This window comes from Benincasa hispida, unplaced genomic scaffold (genome assembly GCF_027475165.1).
Source record: "Benincasa hispida cultivar pf3 unplaced genomic scaffold, pf3_genome.v1.1 HicScf483, whole genome shotgun sequence".
Taxonomy (NCBI): Eukaryota; Viridiplantae; Streptophyta; class Magnoliopsida; order Cucurbitales; family Cucurbitaceae; genus Benincasa; species Benincasa hispida.
In genome coordinates this window covers 1,493-19,692 of record NW_028326584.1, presented here as the reverse complement: position 1 = coordinate 19,692, position 18,200 = coordinate 1,493, and the positions used below count along the sequence as shown (strand labels likewise).

Below are 18,200 nucleotides of genomic sequence, written 5' to 3'. Positions count from 1 at the left end.
TAATATTTGATATTTTTTGTAATTATTTTTCTATTTTTTTTTCAAATCCTTGCACTCACATCGAAATTTATACAGATATTTACAATACATTATCTTACTCTATAGAAATGATGATTAAAAATGATTAATGATAGTCTAATTAAGTCACATTCAAAGTTCCATTAACTAATTATAACAATTTCCATGTATTTTTATAAAGTTTCTCGAAATTTTCATCAATTCGGGGCCTCAATATTTCCATAAAATTCGGGATCTCAATATTTCCATGGTACATCAATATTTCAAACCTTTGTAATAACATAATATTGACTTAAAACCTCAAACTAATAATCATATCCATTAAAACCCTAAAACTTGTCTAAGTCTATAAATTTAGATTGATCCTCTAATAGAATTTTGATTTAAAATGATGGATGCATAACTTTCACATGTATGAGATCACTTCTTGAAATGCATGGATCAAAGTGAAATAGAGAAACATGCTAGAATTAAAAAGACTGTGGCAATTTTCATTAATGTGAGTGGATTTTCATTTCTCGTCTTTCTCTATTTTTTTCTACTTATTTTAATAAATTATATATTATTTTAGTAGGATGTAGGGAGATAAATAATTTTATTTACGTCATTTTGAGTCGATTTTAAATAGAATCAAGTGAAAATAACACTATATAATCACTAAACTGATAGTCAAAATTGATTCAATTATACACGTTTGTTTTATTTAAATTATTATAACTATTACTTTAAAATTTTAATTAATACAAACCTTAAAGTTTAGGATCTGAGTATGATTTTTTTTTTCTTCTTATTTTTCATATTAGAAGAAAAATTATTAGTAGTAAAAATAAGATCGAGGGAAACAATTAATAAAAATGTTGTGAATTGCTCTCATAGATGAAAGATAAATGATAATGATTGAATAAATTTGAGTTGTTTTTTTTTTAAGATGAGAGAGAAATGATAATGATTGAATAAATTTGGAGGTGGGTTACGTTAATGGATTTTAGTAAACATCACTAATGAAACTTTCTGGCAAGATGAGTATATAACTGACTGAAATACATTGAAAATATACGTTTCTTACTCGTAATTTAACATAGTTTTTATATAATTCTGAAGAGATTTAACGTTATTTGCTAGTGATTTCAGGTTTTGTTCGAGACGAAGAGTTAATGTCAACTTGAGTAAAAAAGAGCTTAAAAATGCCCAAAAAAATCAAATCGGATCCATACATTGAATGAAAAGAAGAAAAGAGGAAGAAAAATGTAGGGTAGCGCAGCTGTGCCACCCTCAGCACAAATATCCAAGAGCAATACTTTTGACACAAATGATGAAGTGCCATAGCGCTATTGAAGTGTAGATTGTATGATAATACTAGAGAGGAGTGGATTAATAATGATGCTTAAAAAATTAAAACTTTTTCGAATAATTTAAACAAACCAATTCAATCTAAAATAATTTAAAGTAACAAAATAATTAGCAACAAAAATAAATTGCAAAAATTAAAGAGTATATCGAAAGAAATGTCACAGATGATTTTCATAGTGGTTTAGAATCCCTACTCCACTCCCCAAGACTCCTTCTTGGGTATTTTACAGTAACGATTCTCTTATGGGTGAGAACCAAACGGATTTACTATTCTTTTTAGGGATTCAAGAGTCAAACCACAATCGACCATTTTGCAGGTTTAAGATCCAATCTATTATGATATTTTTCAACAAGTTTAAGATCAAACCACAGCGAATTATTTTTCGGATTCAGGATTAAACCACTATACTCGATTCCAAGGTGCCAACACCCCTTATTACAAATTCTAAATGAATTGATAATTTTTTATTCCCACATAAGAAAACTTTCACAAGAATAGATTACACAAATTTGACAACTAGAAAACACTCTACAAATTTTCTCACAAACTAAAAATAACCAAGATCAATAAAATGTGAGAGATTTAAGACTTTCTAGGCACTTTTTAGAGTAAAAGAGATGATAAAAGCTTGCTGCAAAATTTAAGAGAGGCGAGGAAGAAGATGAAATTTTGGCTAATTTATAAAATTGAAGGATTTAAAAGTAACGGTTAGATCTAGGTAAAATAATGAAAGGTGGAGATTAAAAGATGAAATTTTGGAAAAAACCCAATTTAAAATTAAGGAGAGAGAAAATTAAATTTATTCAAATTTTTCACAATGCATGCTTCAATTATTTTTAAAAGAATTTAAAATAAATCTTTTGTCAAAATAGTCATTTTTTTTAGTGCCACATGTCATAATTTGACAGTCTAACTCATTTAATTATTTCTCTACATGTATACTATCTTTTCATCCCATGATTGGTCCACTTGTGCCACGTCGTAGTCACATAGGACTTTTCTTTTAAATCTTCTTTTAGATGCAACTTCTTCGTTTCATGTCCAATTTGTGTAATTCCAAGTGCATTGAAGTCGTCTCTCCAAGCTTTATATTATGAACATTTCAAAATACTAAAATTATCATTAAATAAACATTTGTTATCATCAAAATATATGATATGGTTGAAGCTCATAAAGTTAACAAAAGCGTTACTGCAGCAAGGGATGCATGCACAAGGTCTAAAGACGAGACAACGCCATGATAACAGACAAATATTTTAGGAAAAGGTTGCAACTTTAGGAATTTTTTTCTTTTATAAATCCTAGGGTTTTTTGTTAGCTACCATATCAAATTTTGGTGTGTTTGAGGCATAAAGAAAGGATTTAGAGCAGAGTATGGAGTCTTCTTGATGTCAGAGAGATCGGAACGCTAGTGGGCCAAATCCATCCCAGAGACGTGATTGGAAGTCAAATACCTCTTCCTTCCCTTCTATTTTCTTGAATTTATTTATGTATTTTAGTAGTCTTGATTTGATTCGTCTATGGAAATCAAGCTAAACTTCTCATAGTTTTAGGGACAGTTGGATTTTTAGGTTTGATTGTTGAACATCTTGCTTCTTGAATGCTATTTTGCATTTACACTTTCTAGCTTGATCGTTCTTAATGCTTGAATATTGAATATTTGTCAATTTTTGAATGATTTTATGATTTGAATCTTGCTTGAGAGAGGAAGCTTTAGATTAGATCATGCATGCTAGACTACCACTTGAACATACAAAAAGTAGTCGGATAACGCTAGAGATTGTTGATGAAGGGTTTCAATGCTTTTCTTAATCATCTAATTTCAAGAAATTAGTTATTAGGGTTTAAGTATATATAAAAAAAAAGGATTGTTTTTGAAAGATTCAATCTGGGTAAAAGATTTCTAGATCTAAGAAATCTCATCCTCTGACTGAAGGTAGGTAATAAACCAATTCTTTGCAAGGATGTCGAGACCCCATTTGAAAAGTTTAGATTTGCAAACGATGAAGATGCCATAAAGGTTGCATTGGCATTATACATAGAAATGGTGATGGTGGGAAAAAACAAAAAAACCCAATTTGATTTGAAGATACTTTGGATAGTTGATGATACTGAAGTCTTTAGACACTATGACTGGTCCTTGATCATTTATAAATGAATATTGAAAAGCCTAAAAAAAAAATTTGCGTGATAAAAAGGAGACGTATGAAATAAAGAGACAAACAAATCTCAAACATGTCACATATTATTGCGTAAAGGGATTTGCATGTGTAATTCAGGCCCATATTTTTCAATTTATTTCAATATCAACTAATTTGTGATGTTGCATGTCTAACAATGTTTGTCTATTTAATGTAGGTATGGGCTTACAAGATATTATCCTCATCTAGTAAGTTCATAGCTACTAAAGTAAGCAAGAATGCAACCCAACGTATTTTGAAGTGGACCTATTCTCAAGCTCCATCTTGGAAGACGCTAAAAAGAAATGTCTTCTATCCTTAAAAAGTAAGAATATCTTTCTATATAAATGAATGATCGTGTAGCTTAAACTGGATGATCGCTTAGCTTAAACTGGGTGATCATATAGATTTAACTACACGATCGTATAGCTTCTACTAGGCGATTGTGTAGCTTAAACTGTGTGATCATTTAGCTTAATTTGGACGATCGTATATCTTAAACTAGGGAATCGTGTAGCTTAAACCGAGCGATCGCCTATATTAATTGTTTGTCATCTGTAATTGACTTGTTATCATCTTTTATATATAGATTATTGTTGTGTCGAGACTTATACTGATGAAAGAGGAGATGAAGTACAAAGAGGATCGACTAATAGGGATTGATCTGATCCAAGTGTTTGAAGAAAGAAGACTGATTGATGAGGATGTCACCAAAGGAGGTGATCATGATGTTGGAGCTGATCAACATTGCCTGATCAAAATGTTGAATTTGGGGAATTTGATCACGATGAGACGATTAGGGGCACGGTGATCTGTTCAAGCACAAGCGTGAATTCCTCTAATTTACTCAGTCCCATATAGAGCAACCAAACACACGTGGTCCTCCATAATGTATAATATGTAAGAAGATTACAATTAAGAGGCAGCTTGAACATACAGAGAAGCATACAAAATCTTCACAAAGTCATAAGAAAAGCAATTCTTGTAGAGTTATACGCGTGGAACTATCAGAAGTTCACAAGGATTTGATGAACTTAACGAGCATGGTTGTTAGATGGGTAAGAATTTCAATCATCGGCATGAACTCATCAAGAAAAATTAAATGAAGTTTAGATCTCTGTCCAACATTTAGGCAAGGTAATAACTGTGTGTTGAGTTTATCATTTAGTTTTGTCTAAATAATCATTTAGGGTCTATTATGCGATCATTTAGAGATCGTTTAGTATTTTCTACTTGATTGTTTATGCTTTTATATTCGATCGTTTATTTTTTATTACACGATCGTTTAGGATCTCAGTACTCAATCACTTAACTAACATTTCTGTTGATTCATTTATTTCTTCAGGAGAGCATAAAAAAGAATGATGATGGCCCCCATGATGATGGATAAATAATAATAATTGAGGGACCTATTATAATCAAGGTCAACATCAAACAGTTGATCATGGGGAAAATCAAGTGGTTGATCAGGAATATCATGTAGTGGGTGATTAAGAGGGTGATCAAAGGGGTGATATTGCAAGAACCTCTCTCCACGAGCAGCCATATCCCATAACGATGTGGTGGATGGCAATGACGTTAGGAGGATGGTATGTAATAAGTAAGTTGACGAAGGAGCACAACTGCAACATCCGATGGACACAACAGTTGATGAAAATCAACAACTGGACATAACTGTTGAGGACCATTTCGTAATCGTTGAAAACCAAACGATTGAAGAACAAACCGTCGATGAAGGAGCGATGATCGAACTATCACTGAATCGTTAGCTGATCCAACTATCGATGAACGACAGCAACTCCCTTACATCCTTCAATCTGAGGAGCCACTTCGCCTTGAATTCAACAGATGAGATACAAGCCGATGTTGGGGGGAGTGCAATTCAAAAAGAGGTCACTAAAAATAAGGTACAGTCTTTGCATGCATTACGGAATGAACATTATAGTCATTGATTTAGAATTTAATAATCGGAGAAAAGTGAACGCTCTAAGCTTAAAAAAAGGAAAAATTTGACTAAGTTTTCACCTGAAGAGGTCAAAAGGGAAAAAAAAACCTCTTCGATTAATAATAAAAAAGGTGAGTCTCAAGAAGCTCAACAATAATCTCAACCAACAATAGAGAAGCTAGGCCAACATGAAGGAGCTGAGGATATGCCTACATAATCTCAACCACCTCTGAATGAACCTCAACTCCACACAAATGAATCTTAATCACCTATAAGGGAATTGAAACCACCTACAAGTGTTATAATTCCTAACCATTTAGTCCCTGTCTCTAACTTTCCCATAAGGTTCTTAGATTATATGAACCATTATTCCCAGTCTCAGATGTTCTATGGTCGACATACAAGAATGGAGAAGCAATTAAAAAAACGAAAAAATGAGGAGAAAACGATGGTGTATACCTTCTGAACCAAGGAGTCTTCCAGAAACTTGAGAAGAATACATGGGTGATTGGGGATGTGAGTATTTCTAATTCCTTTTTTGTTTAATACTCCATCGCTCAGGTTATATGTATACCATCATTTAGTTAATCATGAATGATCGTTTAGATAATCCTAAACGATCATTTAAAAATTCCTAAACGATCGCATTATTTAAACGGCCATTTAGGATTATCTACATGATCGTTTATGATTAACTAAACGATCATTTAGTATTATCTAAACAATCTTTTAGGATTCACTAAATGATCGTTTATGATTACCTACATGATCGTTTGTGGTTTTATACACGATTTATATGCTCGATCACTTACAAGTTATCATTTAAATTCTAATTTATAATGATATTGTTCATTAATTATTTTTCATAGAATATGGACCTTCTACTGATGCACATGCACTGTAAGCTACATTCAAGACTTGAACTCTTCCAATATCTAATCATAGTGGTGGATTCGAGGTTCATGGTACAAAGTATACAATTGGAATTACTCTTTACGCTTTGGATATAAGTATCACGATTATATATATATATATATATATATACACACACACACACACACACACACAAACTTCATAGGATGCCATTATAGAGGTAGAAGGAATTTTATCAAAGGTCCAACATGATGATATGATAATGGAGGATGGGAATGTGGTAGTCTAGACGAATCAGGGATCACATATGAAGTTGTGGGTAGATAGTCAGTACTTTCTTGATTATGTGCTTGGACAACATGAAGAATACAAACCCTCATGGATGGAGGTGGAATTCATCTTTGGACCAATCAAAATAAAAAAATATCGGCTCATGGCTGCCATTGACCCGTATTCATGAGATTGCCCATCATTTATTAAACGACTGCTTATGTCATTTACAAGATCGTCCATCATTAAGAACAAGATTGCTTATCCAACATTGGGCGATCGCCAAGTTTGGAGAAGCGATCTCATACTTAATGATGGGCAATTTCATAAATAATACAACCACCGCCAAGCGATTGCCCAAATTTGGATAAACGATCTCGTACTTAATCTTGCAGCCAAGATGAATACGTGCCAGGTGTTATCAATGGTTGTCTGCATGTTTTCTTATTGTGTCCTCTATCATCACACTATGTACATTTGTGGATTTGTTGTGGCTTCTTTGTGGTAGAAGGTATATTCTAACGGGTTGACGTAGACCGACACTTGGTACCTTCCGTGGTGGTAAAATTTTGAAGTCTTCAAACTTTGGTCTTAGCCTATGATATTTGAAACTGAAACATTCTATAGGCTTTGGCCGCAAGATAGAAGTATAAGATTATATCTTTGTTTTTTTTTTGTTTTTTTTTTATTTATTTATCCATCAGTTTATTCCAAATGTGATATATGCATAAGGCATGAAATGGATTGGGAAATACATTTGCCACCACCTTTCCAATAGAGATATGACAGTCTGATATAATTACTAATCTTGAAGTATCTCCAATTGAAGCCTTCAAATTAGTCGTGAACCAAGTCCGCTATGCATTGTTCTTATCGTTTACAATATTGAATACGATTGGGTATATGTAGTTATTACCATCAATACATGTTGTAATTAATAGTATACCCTTATATTTCTCATGCAAATGGGTCATGTCAACAACAATTACAAGGTGAATGCAATTCAAGAATCCCCTAGTACACGAATCGAATTCCATAAAGATGTACTTAAAATAGTGATCACCTTCAAGTTCAACCTTAAAAACCGTACCTAGGTGTGCAAGCTTTAATGCCTCATCATATGTGTTAACAATGGCATATGAACCTTCTAGCGACCCTCATGCATACACCAGTGCATACTCCCTAGCACGGTAAGCCCATTTATAGCTCATATTCACCCTATAATCTTGTGGACATCTTCAATTATAGCCCTTGGGCGATATGATCGACCCATTTAATCATACTTGGACTAAATTACTGACATGCTTTAAAATGTAAAAACAAAAGACCGAAAGAATGTACCAATTGAAGACTTTCTTAAAAAAATTTGGTTTCTCCGTGAACGAACTCCTCTCGCTCTTTCTCGTCCAGCAAGTGATCGCCCAGCAACACCATGGTTGTCTACATGAACAGCAGTGCACGAACAACAGGCAATGGGGACGACACCACCACTCGAAGTCCTCAGTATTCTCGGAGTGAGAATCTAAAGGGTGGGCTTTGATGGAATTGGTAGATGGGAGGGGGAAAGGCTATCGTGTACTACGAACAAGCAAGTGGGAGAAAAGGAAGACTATCGTATAGTCGGGTGCTTGATCATTTAGAGCGGGTACACAATTGTGTAGTAAAAGCTAAGCGATCGTTTAGATACCCTCAAACGCTAAGTGATCGTTTAGGAAGAGGTAAGCGATCGTTTAGAAAAGCGTAGGTGTGTGATCGTTTAGGAAGTGGGCGCCATCGTATAGGCTCTCAACACTAAGCAATACAATACTTATAACACCATGAGTGATTATGCGTCTCTTGTGCAAAATGAAAACTATTTTCATTTTATTCTTCAGTTATTAAAATTGAACTGAACTTCTCACTATCACACGAATTCAGAGACAACTTCGGCCAATTATCTCATAACCACCTAATTATTAAATTAATAAATATAATCATATCATATTCATAACTTATAGTTTGATGTCATATATCAACTATAGTGTTTTCTCCTCTTCTTGATATAAATTATATTTATATCCAATTTCCTCCAAAATAATGTATCTCATACATTTAGTCAATCATATCATATATAATTAACGAGTTCAATTATATCATATATAATCGAACTCCCTCTTGTCCATTTGAACATTTCAAACTGACCTAAAAACTGATTCTCAACTTTTATCCAAGCTACCAAGGGGATCTTTTAGCCACGAGATCCACCATCCGTTAACTGCAAGATATTTCACTAAAGACCGACAACTGAACTCTTCTTACCACAGATATATTTATGTGTCCATCGAATATAACCAATCATGAGTACGATAACCCTTCGATACTCCCAAGTACAGTTGGGGCAATTTACTGTTTTGCCCCTATAGTTACATCTCATTCCTTAAGTACCAATGATCCCTCTAATGAACAATACAATATAGTCCAACTATGTGTGAACACCTCTTGGACTATGAGAAGGTGTATAGCGCCACATTGTTCAAGCCCTGGAATCAACTCTTAAGGAAGTTATCTATCTACTTACTTCTACTTCGGGGAAGGAGTGAATTCCATCTTGTGTAGCTGAGTTCCCAGCTCCCAAATCAGACGATCCCCAAATTGGTAGGTTTGAGTCGGCAGCCTGGCTACTCACACCCATGAAAATCAAAGGACCACCCTCAATGGCAGGAGTTCCCAACTCACTCAGGATTGAGGTCATGTTACATGTGGCCATCCTAGTGAAATGAAGTCTCTGTCATGAACGATGTTATATAATGAGACGTTAACACTTCGTGGTCAGGTATTATACAAACTAGGACGCCCACACTCGCATATCCCCTAAATAAATGATCAGGATCAGGCCATCTGTGACAAGTCATAACACTTGTAACTATTCCATAAAGTAGGCCGCATCAGTAGCGTTACTAGGATAAGGTTTTCCTCCTATATCTATATACTACAAACCATTTTGGTTATCTCTTAAGACATGATCCACTTGTATACCACCACATACATACTTAAGTTACATGAAAACAACTAGGGATTTTAGTTTATTGGTTTGTGGTAAAGCAAATAAATCATCCAGATAAACAAAATCAAGAAGTGAAGTAAATATCATATATTATACATCACTAGCATTCGTACAAACAGTTTACAAACTATAGGACACGAGACTTTAGGGCATCAACCCCAACCAACCACACCATATGCTCCAGACGTTTTAATTTGAGGTAGTCCTCCTTAAGCAACCTAAGTAAAAAGGGAAACTAGATTAGATACTTGAGTTCTCAACTCACTAACCTCTTTAGCTTGAACAACATCGTATTCGAGAGTCCTTGATCCAAAATTCTGTAAATTTTTCGCCATGGTTGATATTAGCTCACTAGCCTCAGTGGTCATTTTGTCAGCTAGAGCTCCACCGGTGGCCACATCAATATTGTTCCTCTCAGATGGAAGCAATTCTGAATAGAAATACTGGATAAGGTATTGTTTAGAAATTTGATGATGGGGAAAGAAAGCACAAAGTTACTTATACTTGTTCCAATGCTCATATAGGGACTCTTCTACCAATTGCTTTATTCCATATATTTCTTTACTAATAATATTAGCTTTGCAGGGAAATTTTTTTCTAAAAATTTTTTCTTATGACCATTCCATGTGGTAATTGATCCTGTCGGAAAGTAGTACAACCAATCTTTGGTCATATCCTTCAAAGAGAAGGGAAAGACCCTAAGATTAATTTCTTCTTACGTTACCCCGTGTGGGCGCATACCATCACATACCAAATGGAATTCTTTCATGAGTTTATGTAGGTCCTCCCCTGGATTACCTCGAAAATTGGGTAAAAAATGAACTAAACCGGATTCAATTCAAAAGGTACTGTAGTCTTCGGATATACTATACATAATGGTTGTTGAGTGTAATCCGGTTCAGCAAGCTTTCTTAATGTTTGCTCCCTTGCTTCACCTATAGTGTTTGTTTGTGTTGGTTCCTCTTCTTAACTTGATTCTTCAAATTCTCCTTCTTCTCTTCTTATTCATTCCTTTCGTAGTCTTCTCTCCTCACGATAAATATCTACAACAAAATCACAAAGCACACTCCATGAAAAGCGAGTCATGCACAAAAGAAAAGTTTAATCAAACTGACTATTTTTGTTTTTTACTTTTATATTTTTATTACTTTTCTTCTTAAAAAAAGGAATTCAAAGATTCTAAAATGGCAATTACATGGTTCCCAACAACAACACCAATTTGATCGGTGCAAAATAGGTATCGTTAATTCTATCTTACCTAGACAAATGAAATTTATAGTGCTTAAACAACTACTAAAACTATTACGTAGTTAAAGTGGAAGTAGGAGGTTGATCACAAGGGAACCTCTATTAATTGGCCAAAAATAACCTTTGAATTAAAAAAGATAGCAATTGGGGGGGGGGGACGGGTGTGATTGTTTTTAAAACCCCCCCCCCGGGTGTGATTGTTTGTAAAAAAATTTAAAACTAACTAAAATGAAGATGGAAGCAATTTGTAACTCAATCTTACTGTTTTTTTTTTTAAAAAAAAAAGAATAATTGATAAAAAAGATTCTTGGAAAATCTTGTTACTAGGTTTTATCCTATCATTGTTCTTGAACAATTACTTGAAAACTCAACATCCCATAATCCAATAAGGGATTTAAAGACCTATATAGTCAATTAACATGAATCATATCAATTAGTCGTAATCTAAGTAAAAAACACTTCCATATAGCATTTATCATGTTCTTTTCTTAGATTGCTTTAAAGACATGGGTTATCATGATTATGACATTCAAGAAACACATTATAGTAAATTTCAAGAATGATTGAAATGAATATTCTAAATTAAGAAATTCAAGAGTTAAATTCAGAAAAAGTCCTAATTAACACAAGAAAACTTAATTTTGTAACATATCTCACCATTATGCAATAGTGCCAAGCAAGAATTACATACAAGAATTCAATGGAATCAAAGCATCAATTATCCTCCATTAATTTCTATCAAATTCAACCCAATAATATTCAAGAATGCAGAAATTTCAGGAAAATATACAAAATAACTCAAGAATTTAAACTTAGAATTAAGATTTCCCAAGAAATACAATTACCTAGCCATAAAGTTGAGAAATCTTGAAAGAAATCCTTGAAGATATGATGAAATCCATGAAACAATTCACTTGGAAATTGTCAATTTTACAAGAAATTCCCTCAAGATAAAAGTAAGTTCATCAAATTCTCTCTAATTTCGATCTAAACTCTTTCTGTCAACAAAAAAAAAATGAATTTTCTCCTTGCTATTAAGTCTGAACTGAAGCCTTTTTGTTTCGAAGAGGGTCACAGCGTAGTGAGCTGCGAATGAGAAGTCCAACGCTGCGTTGCACAGGCACGCACATGCGTTTTTATTTTTCCGTTGACTTGCAGAGCGTTACAACGCTACGTAGAGCGTTGCGATGCTGCCCTGTTTTGCAGCAAAATGGTGTAGGTTGTCCTTCAGCGTCAAGATAGCGTTGAGCTTAGTGTTGTGGGGAGCGTTGCGACGCTCCGAACATTACTGAAGCTTCTTGACTTGTACCTTTAAAGGGGCAAAGTGGTAATTTTTCTTGGCTCTTCTTCTAAGGTGATTCTTTGGGTTCATTTGGCTCGATTTAGCTCCAAATTCTTAAAAAAAAACTCCATTTGTGTCAGGATTGGAATTTACCTATAAAACAAACATTTTAAGCAAAATATTGAAGTATAATTGGGGGAATTAGTACTAATAAGATAGCTCTTTACAAGAGCTCTCACAGGGGTAAAACGGTAACTGGAGCTAGCAGGCAGTGGAGATCCTTTTACATGATTACAAGGGAGAAACTTCTATCTCTTTTCGGAAATTCTGTAAGTCTATTGAGCACTACACCCACACATGCACTAAAATAAAGAGAAATAAGGGGAAGAAGTTACAACTCCCTCCCAAAACCATTTTCAAAATAAATTAAAATAATTTAACATATAAATATATGATAACTACCTTATCAAATGATATATATTAAACTATATGTTATATCTAATATAACACATAACCTATAGCTTAATATTGAATCAAATATAATATAACATATAGTTTTCATTCTCTCAACAATGCATGATATTTAATATAAATCCTATTTATAATAAACTTAATTAAATGAATCAAATTCACATAATTAATATTTGAACCAAGTTCAAATATTTATTTCCTCCCAAATAATGTATCAAATACATTATAGTAATTATATCATGTATTATTAGGTTTTTAAAGGTTGTATATTTTCTGTGTTAATTCCTTCAAAATTGTGTTGATTATTTGCTTTAATTGCTATTTTTGTAGGATTAAACGATCCTCGAAGCATTTTGGAGTCATTACAAGAAAATTGTGCCAAGAAGACTAAAAATGACCAAGAAAATCAACAAATTGAAGAGAATCGGGTAAACACCCAGGAGAGCATCGAGTAAGGTTGTTGGATCATCAACCATCGAGCATTTAGCAGATTACTGTCAAATAGCATCAAGAAAAGACTATAGAGTATTCAACCATCTTCCATCGAGTCATCGAGTTTCATTTTGCTCATTTTCCATTGAGTTAAGGCAATCAAGTAAAGAGCATTCAGAGTGTCGAGGATCGAGTATTGACTGACGAGTGTCGAGGAACGAGTATTAAACAGAAAAACTCAACGAACTCGTTCTTCTTTTCGAATTTTGACGCGACCTATCCTTGTGCTTCGCGATGATTTTCTATTGGGATAAATGAGTTCAGTTCTTCAGAAGACAGAGAGAGAAATCATTTTCTGAGAAAATCAATCATTTTCTTGAAACAAAAACTTAGAAGTAGAAAAACCCATTTTTTTAGAGAGATGTTTCGATTTCCAAGAGCGATTCTTGTAGTTTTTTCTGTGAGATTGAGTCGATTTGTACTCAGACTTTTATCAACATGTAACTATCAATGGAATGCTTAAAGAACATCAACCTCCATGAGTAGGTAAATCTTTTTCTTGGGGTACTATGTAATTAGGCATTTTCTTGAATTTTATTTCATGTAATTACTTTCTTTTGAATGTTCTTGCTGAGATTTAGAATAAAATTGATTAAGATTGAATTGATGAATCAAGATTAATCAATTTTTCTATGCAAAAATTACATGGTTCTATAACAAAAATTGTAATTGTAGTTGCAAGAATTAGTAGTCTTGATAGAAAATGTGGACTTCTTTTCCTCTTTTCTTGAAAGAATCTATTAATTTAGAACATTCATGTAGTCAATCTTGAATTTTCAGTTTTTTTATTTCAATATTGGAATAGTTAAGAAAACCCACGAGTTCAATGCAATTTAAGGATTAGTTGTGAAATGTCTTTAAGAAGCAATTAAGACCTAGATTAGAGTTAAATGTGAAATTAGCTAATTAGGGCACTAGAAATTTATTTTTAATGAACTATTGAATAATCTAATTGCATGATTTCTTATTAAGTCAATGATAGTATTTGCCTTGTTATATAAATCCCCGAGATTTCCTTTCTATTGGATTTTATCTCACAATCTCTTTCTTATCTATCTCATCAATAAATTTTCTATATCAATTCTTGTCTTTTGCTTAATTAATTTCTTTTAGTTCTTAAAACAAACAAAACCCCCTATTTAATCTTTTGCATTTAGGAATTCAAATAGTCAATTTTTAGGCCAATTATTTACGGTTATCTTGGGATCGACCTCTTACTTCCACTATTACTACATGTTAGTTCTAGTTGTAGTTAGAGGTATAATAAATTTCATTTGTTTTGGGTTGATAGAATTAACGACACATACTTTAACCCGAACATATATAATTAAGTAGAATTAATTATATCACATATAATTAATTTTCTCAATTAGTTTAAATAATTTAAATTAATCCAAAAATTGATTCTCATTAATTCTTGTTGAGCTACAGAGAGGGGACCTCATGGACCTGTAGCTTGAAGCTCTAACAGTACGTGAATAATTAATTAAACTCCTTTAATTAAATTATTCACTATCCGTTAACTGTCAGACACTCCACAAAAGATTGATAGTTGCACACTTCACACGACAAATATATTTATGTATCTATTGGAGATAACCAATCAACACTACGATGACCCTTCACAAATAGCTCGTAGGTACAGCTGGGCCAAAATTGTCAGGTTACCTCTGTAGTTACATCTAACTTCTTAAGTACCACTGATCCCACTAATGAACAATAAATCATAGTCCAACTATGACCAAATTCTTCTTGGGCCAGGATACAGAGCAACGCCACATTATCCAAGCCCCAGAATCAATCCTTAATGGAGAATTTATCTACTTATCCCGACATTGGAGAAGGAGTAAATTCCATCTTGTGTAACTATGTTCCTAGCTCTCCAATCAGAAGAATCCCAAAAATGGTAGGCTTGTTGAGTCGGCGATCTGGCCACTCTCACCCATACAAATCAAAGGATCGCTTTCATAGGCAGGAGTTCACAACTCACTCAGAATTGAGGTCATGTCACCTATGGTCATCTTAGTGAAATATAAGTTCTATTATGAACGGTGACATATAATGAGACTAATCATTTTGTGGTTCTATCTTATACAAACTCTTTGTATAGAATATCCTCACTCACATGTCTCCACATGAATGATGAGGTTCATATCATTTGTAGCACTTTACAACAATTGTAGCATCTACAAAGTGGGTCATACTTGTAATGTCACTAGGATAAGGTATCTATCCTTATCCATTTACTACAAACCATGTAGGTTATCACTTAAACATGATCCACTTGTATGTCTCTACAGACATGTTTAAGCTACAGATGACACATTGGATGTTGGTTCAATGGATTGTGGTTAATGCAACTAAAATTGAAATAAAACATCATATATTTTATTAAATAAATAAGATGTTTGTACATTACAATTATAAACTATAGAACCCTACGAGATTTAACTCTAACAATTATGGCAAATTATATCAAAATTTAAATCATACATCACATACATAATTTAAACAGTAATTATGGACCGGGATTGGCTCTTAAAGCTATTATTTAAATTAATATAACATTTATATTAATTTAATTGATCAAAAACTAATTATGACAATAATAAATAGTCATCCGGTGCGAAACAGGTGAATTGGGCCTTGATCTGCTCGAACTGGACCATGTACTGTTCTAACCAGCCACGAACTGGTCCAGAATAACCCAAACCACCCGATTCGAAGAATTCAAGATTGAAGCGGACTAGCAAACCACGAACTGTGTGCGAACCGGAGCTGGACCGCGGTGTCTTCTCTGTCTTGGAGCATCGTGATGTTGTGCCCTAGCATTATGATGCTACTGAAAAAAGACTTCATCTGCCGCATCGCAGTGTTGCGACACTACTGTACAGTCGCCCACTGTACAGTTTTGAAATTCTTCGAAACGCTTTCGATTTTTGCATCGTTTTCTCTAGATCGACATCGGGAACAACATAAGCAACTTAAGAATTTAAAATACAGACTTGATAGAGATTAAATGCCCCAAAACATGGGCCCTTAAAAACCAAATTTGTAAAATAAAATCAATAAACTAAAATCCAACCCCGAAGCATCCATAACTGCAAAACATTAAAAAATCATTCATCAACATGAAAAATTTACAGAATGCTAAATCCCACCACTAAACTAGAAAGTTAACTCTTAAAATTTGGAAAAATTTAGGCCCAAAAACCCAGCTCTGGTACCAGTTGAAGGAATCGGTTAAGGTTCGTGAGCGAAAACGAGGATTAGACCCAAATTCAAAAAATTACATAATAGAGAATTTAAAAAAAAAAACACACGACTATTATGCATTTAAAGTTGAAATTATAGCATGTTGATTAAATAAAGAATAGGGAAGAAAAATACTTACCTTTGAATAACACCTTCACGTAATTCCCTTGATCCACAATAACGAACGCTTCGATCTAGATCTTGATCTCCAAACTAAGACATCACCACTTGAGAATCCTCTATATCCTCTTAGGATTGAGAATTCAAGTAAGAGTTGTCTGCTTTGCTTGAATTCAAGAGAGGGGAGAAAGGATGTGATGAGGAAGAAGAAGAAGCTTTCTTCTTTGTATGTGTTTTTTCTTTTTTTAGGGAGAAAGAACCACAGAGAGAGCTCTGTCAAAAGTCCAAATTGTGGAAGAATCAACTAAACCTAAACTTCCACATACAGGTTGAGAAAGATCAGGGTCCCATTAATTAAATTAACATAAAATAAAATAATTTAATATATATATATATATATATATATATAAAATAACTACCTCCTTCTTCATCATCATCATCATCATCATCATCATCATCATCATCATCATCAATTTATGGTTTTATTTTCTCTCATCATTACATGACATTTAATATAAATCATATTTATACTAAATTTAATTATATGAATCTCATCCATATAACTAATATTTGAATTATATTCAAATATTTAATTCCTCTCAAAATACTTTATCTTATAATATATTTAATACATTATATTAATTATATCGCATATAATTAATTTGATTAATTATATTATATTATATATAATTAATTCCCTCAATTAATTTGAACCATTCAAATTAATCCAAAATTAATTCTCTATAATCTATGTTGAGCTATAAAGGGGACCTTATGGACCTGTAGATTGAAACTACAATGATATTTAGATAATTAACTAAACTTTTTAATACCCAACATCCATTAACTGTCAGACACTCCACTAATGATCGATAGATGCACTTTTCGCACTATAGATATATTTCTGTGTCCATTGGATATAACCAATCAACAGTGCAATGACCTTTCACAAATTGTTCGTAAGTACAGTTGGACCAAAATTACTGTTTTGCCCTTGTAGTTACATCTAATTCCTTAAGTATCAATGATCCCTTTAATGAACAATAAATTATAGTCTAACTACGACCAAACCTCTCTCAGGCCAGGAGAGGGTGTGGCGCTACATTGTCCAAGTCCCGAAACCAGCCCATAAGAGAGCAATTTATCTATTTACTCTGATGTTGGGAAAGGAGTGAATTATGTCTTGTATAGTTGTGTTCCCAGCTCCCCAATCAGAAGAATCCAAAAAATGGTAGGCTTGTTGGTGATTTGGCCACTTTCACCCATACAAATCAAAGGATTGCCTTCATAGGCAGGATTTCACAACTCACTCAGGATTTAGGTCATGTTATCTATGGTCATCCTGGTGAAATGTAAGTCTCTATTATTAACGGCGTTATATAACGAGACCAATCATTTCGTGGTCCGATCTTATACAAACTCTTTGTATATGATACCTCTGCTCACATGTCTCCACATAAATTATTAGGGATCATTTGTAGCACTTTACAACACTTGTAACATCTACAAAGCGGGTAGTATCTGTAGTATCACCAAGATAAGGTACCCAGTCTTATCCATCTACTACAGACCGTTTAGATTATAAGTTAAACATGATCCACTCGTATGTCTTACATACATGTTTATATTACATAAAATAACCTAGGATCTTA

At 33.4% G+C, this 18,200-nt stretch overlaps 1 long non-coding RNA gene across 1 annotated transcript; it reads right to left on the bottom strand.

Moving 5' to 3' along the window:
* Positions 1 to 15,539: 15,539 nt before the first annotated feature.
* LOC150030185 (uncharacterized) lies at positions 15,540 to 16,854 on the bottom strand. The gene is made up of 2 exons (XR_016527132.1): positions 16,568 to 16,854; positions 15,540 to 16,126 (listed from the first exon to the last, which is right to left on the bottom strand). It is a non-coding gene; the product is annotated as an uncharacterized LOC150030185 (long non-coding RNA).
* Between the last annotated feature and the right edge of the window lie 1,346 nt (positions 16,855 to 18,200).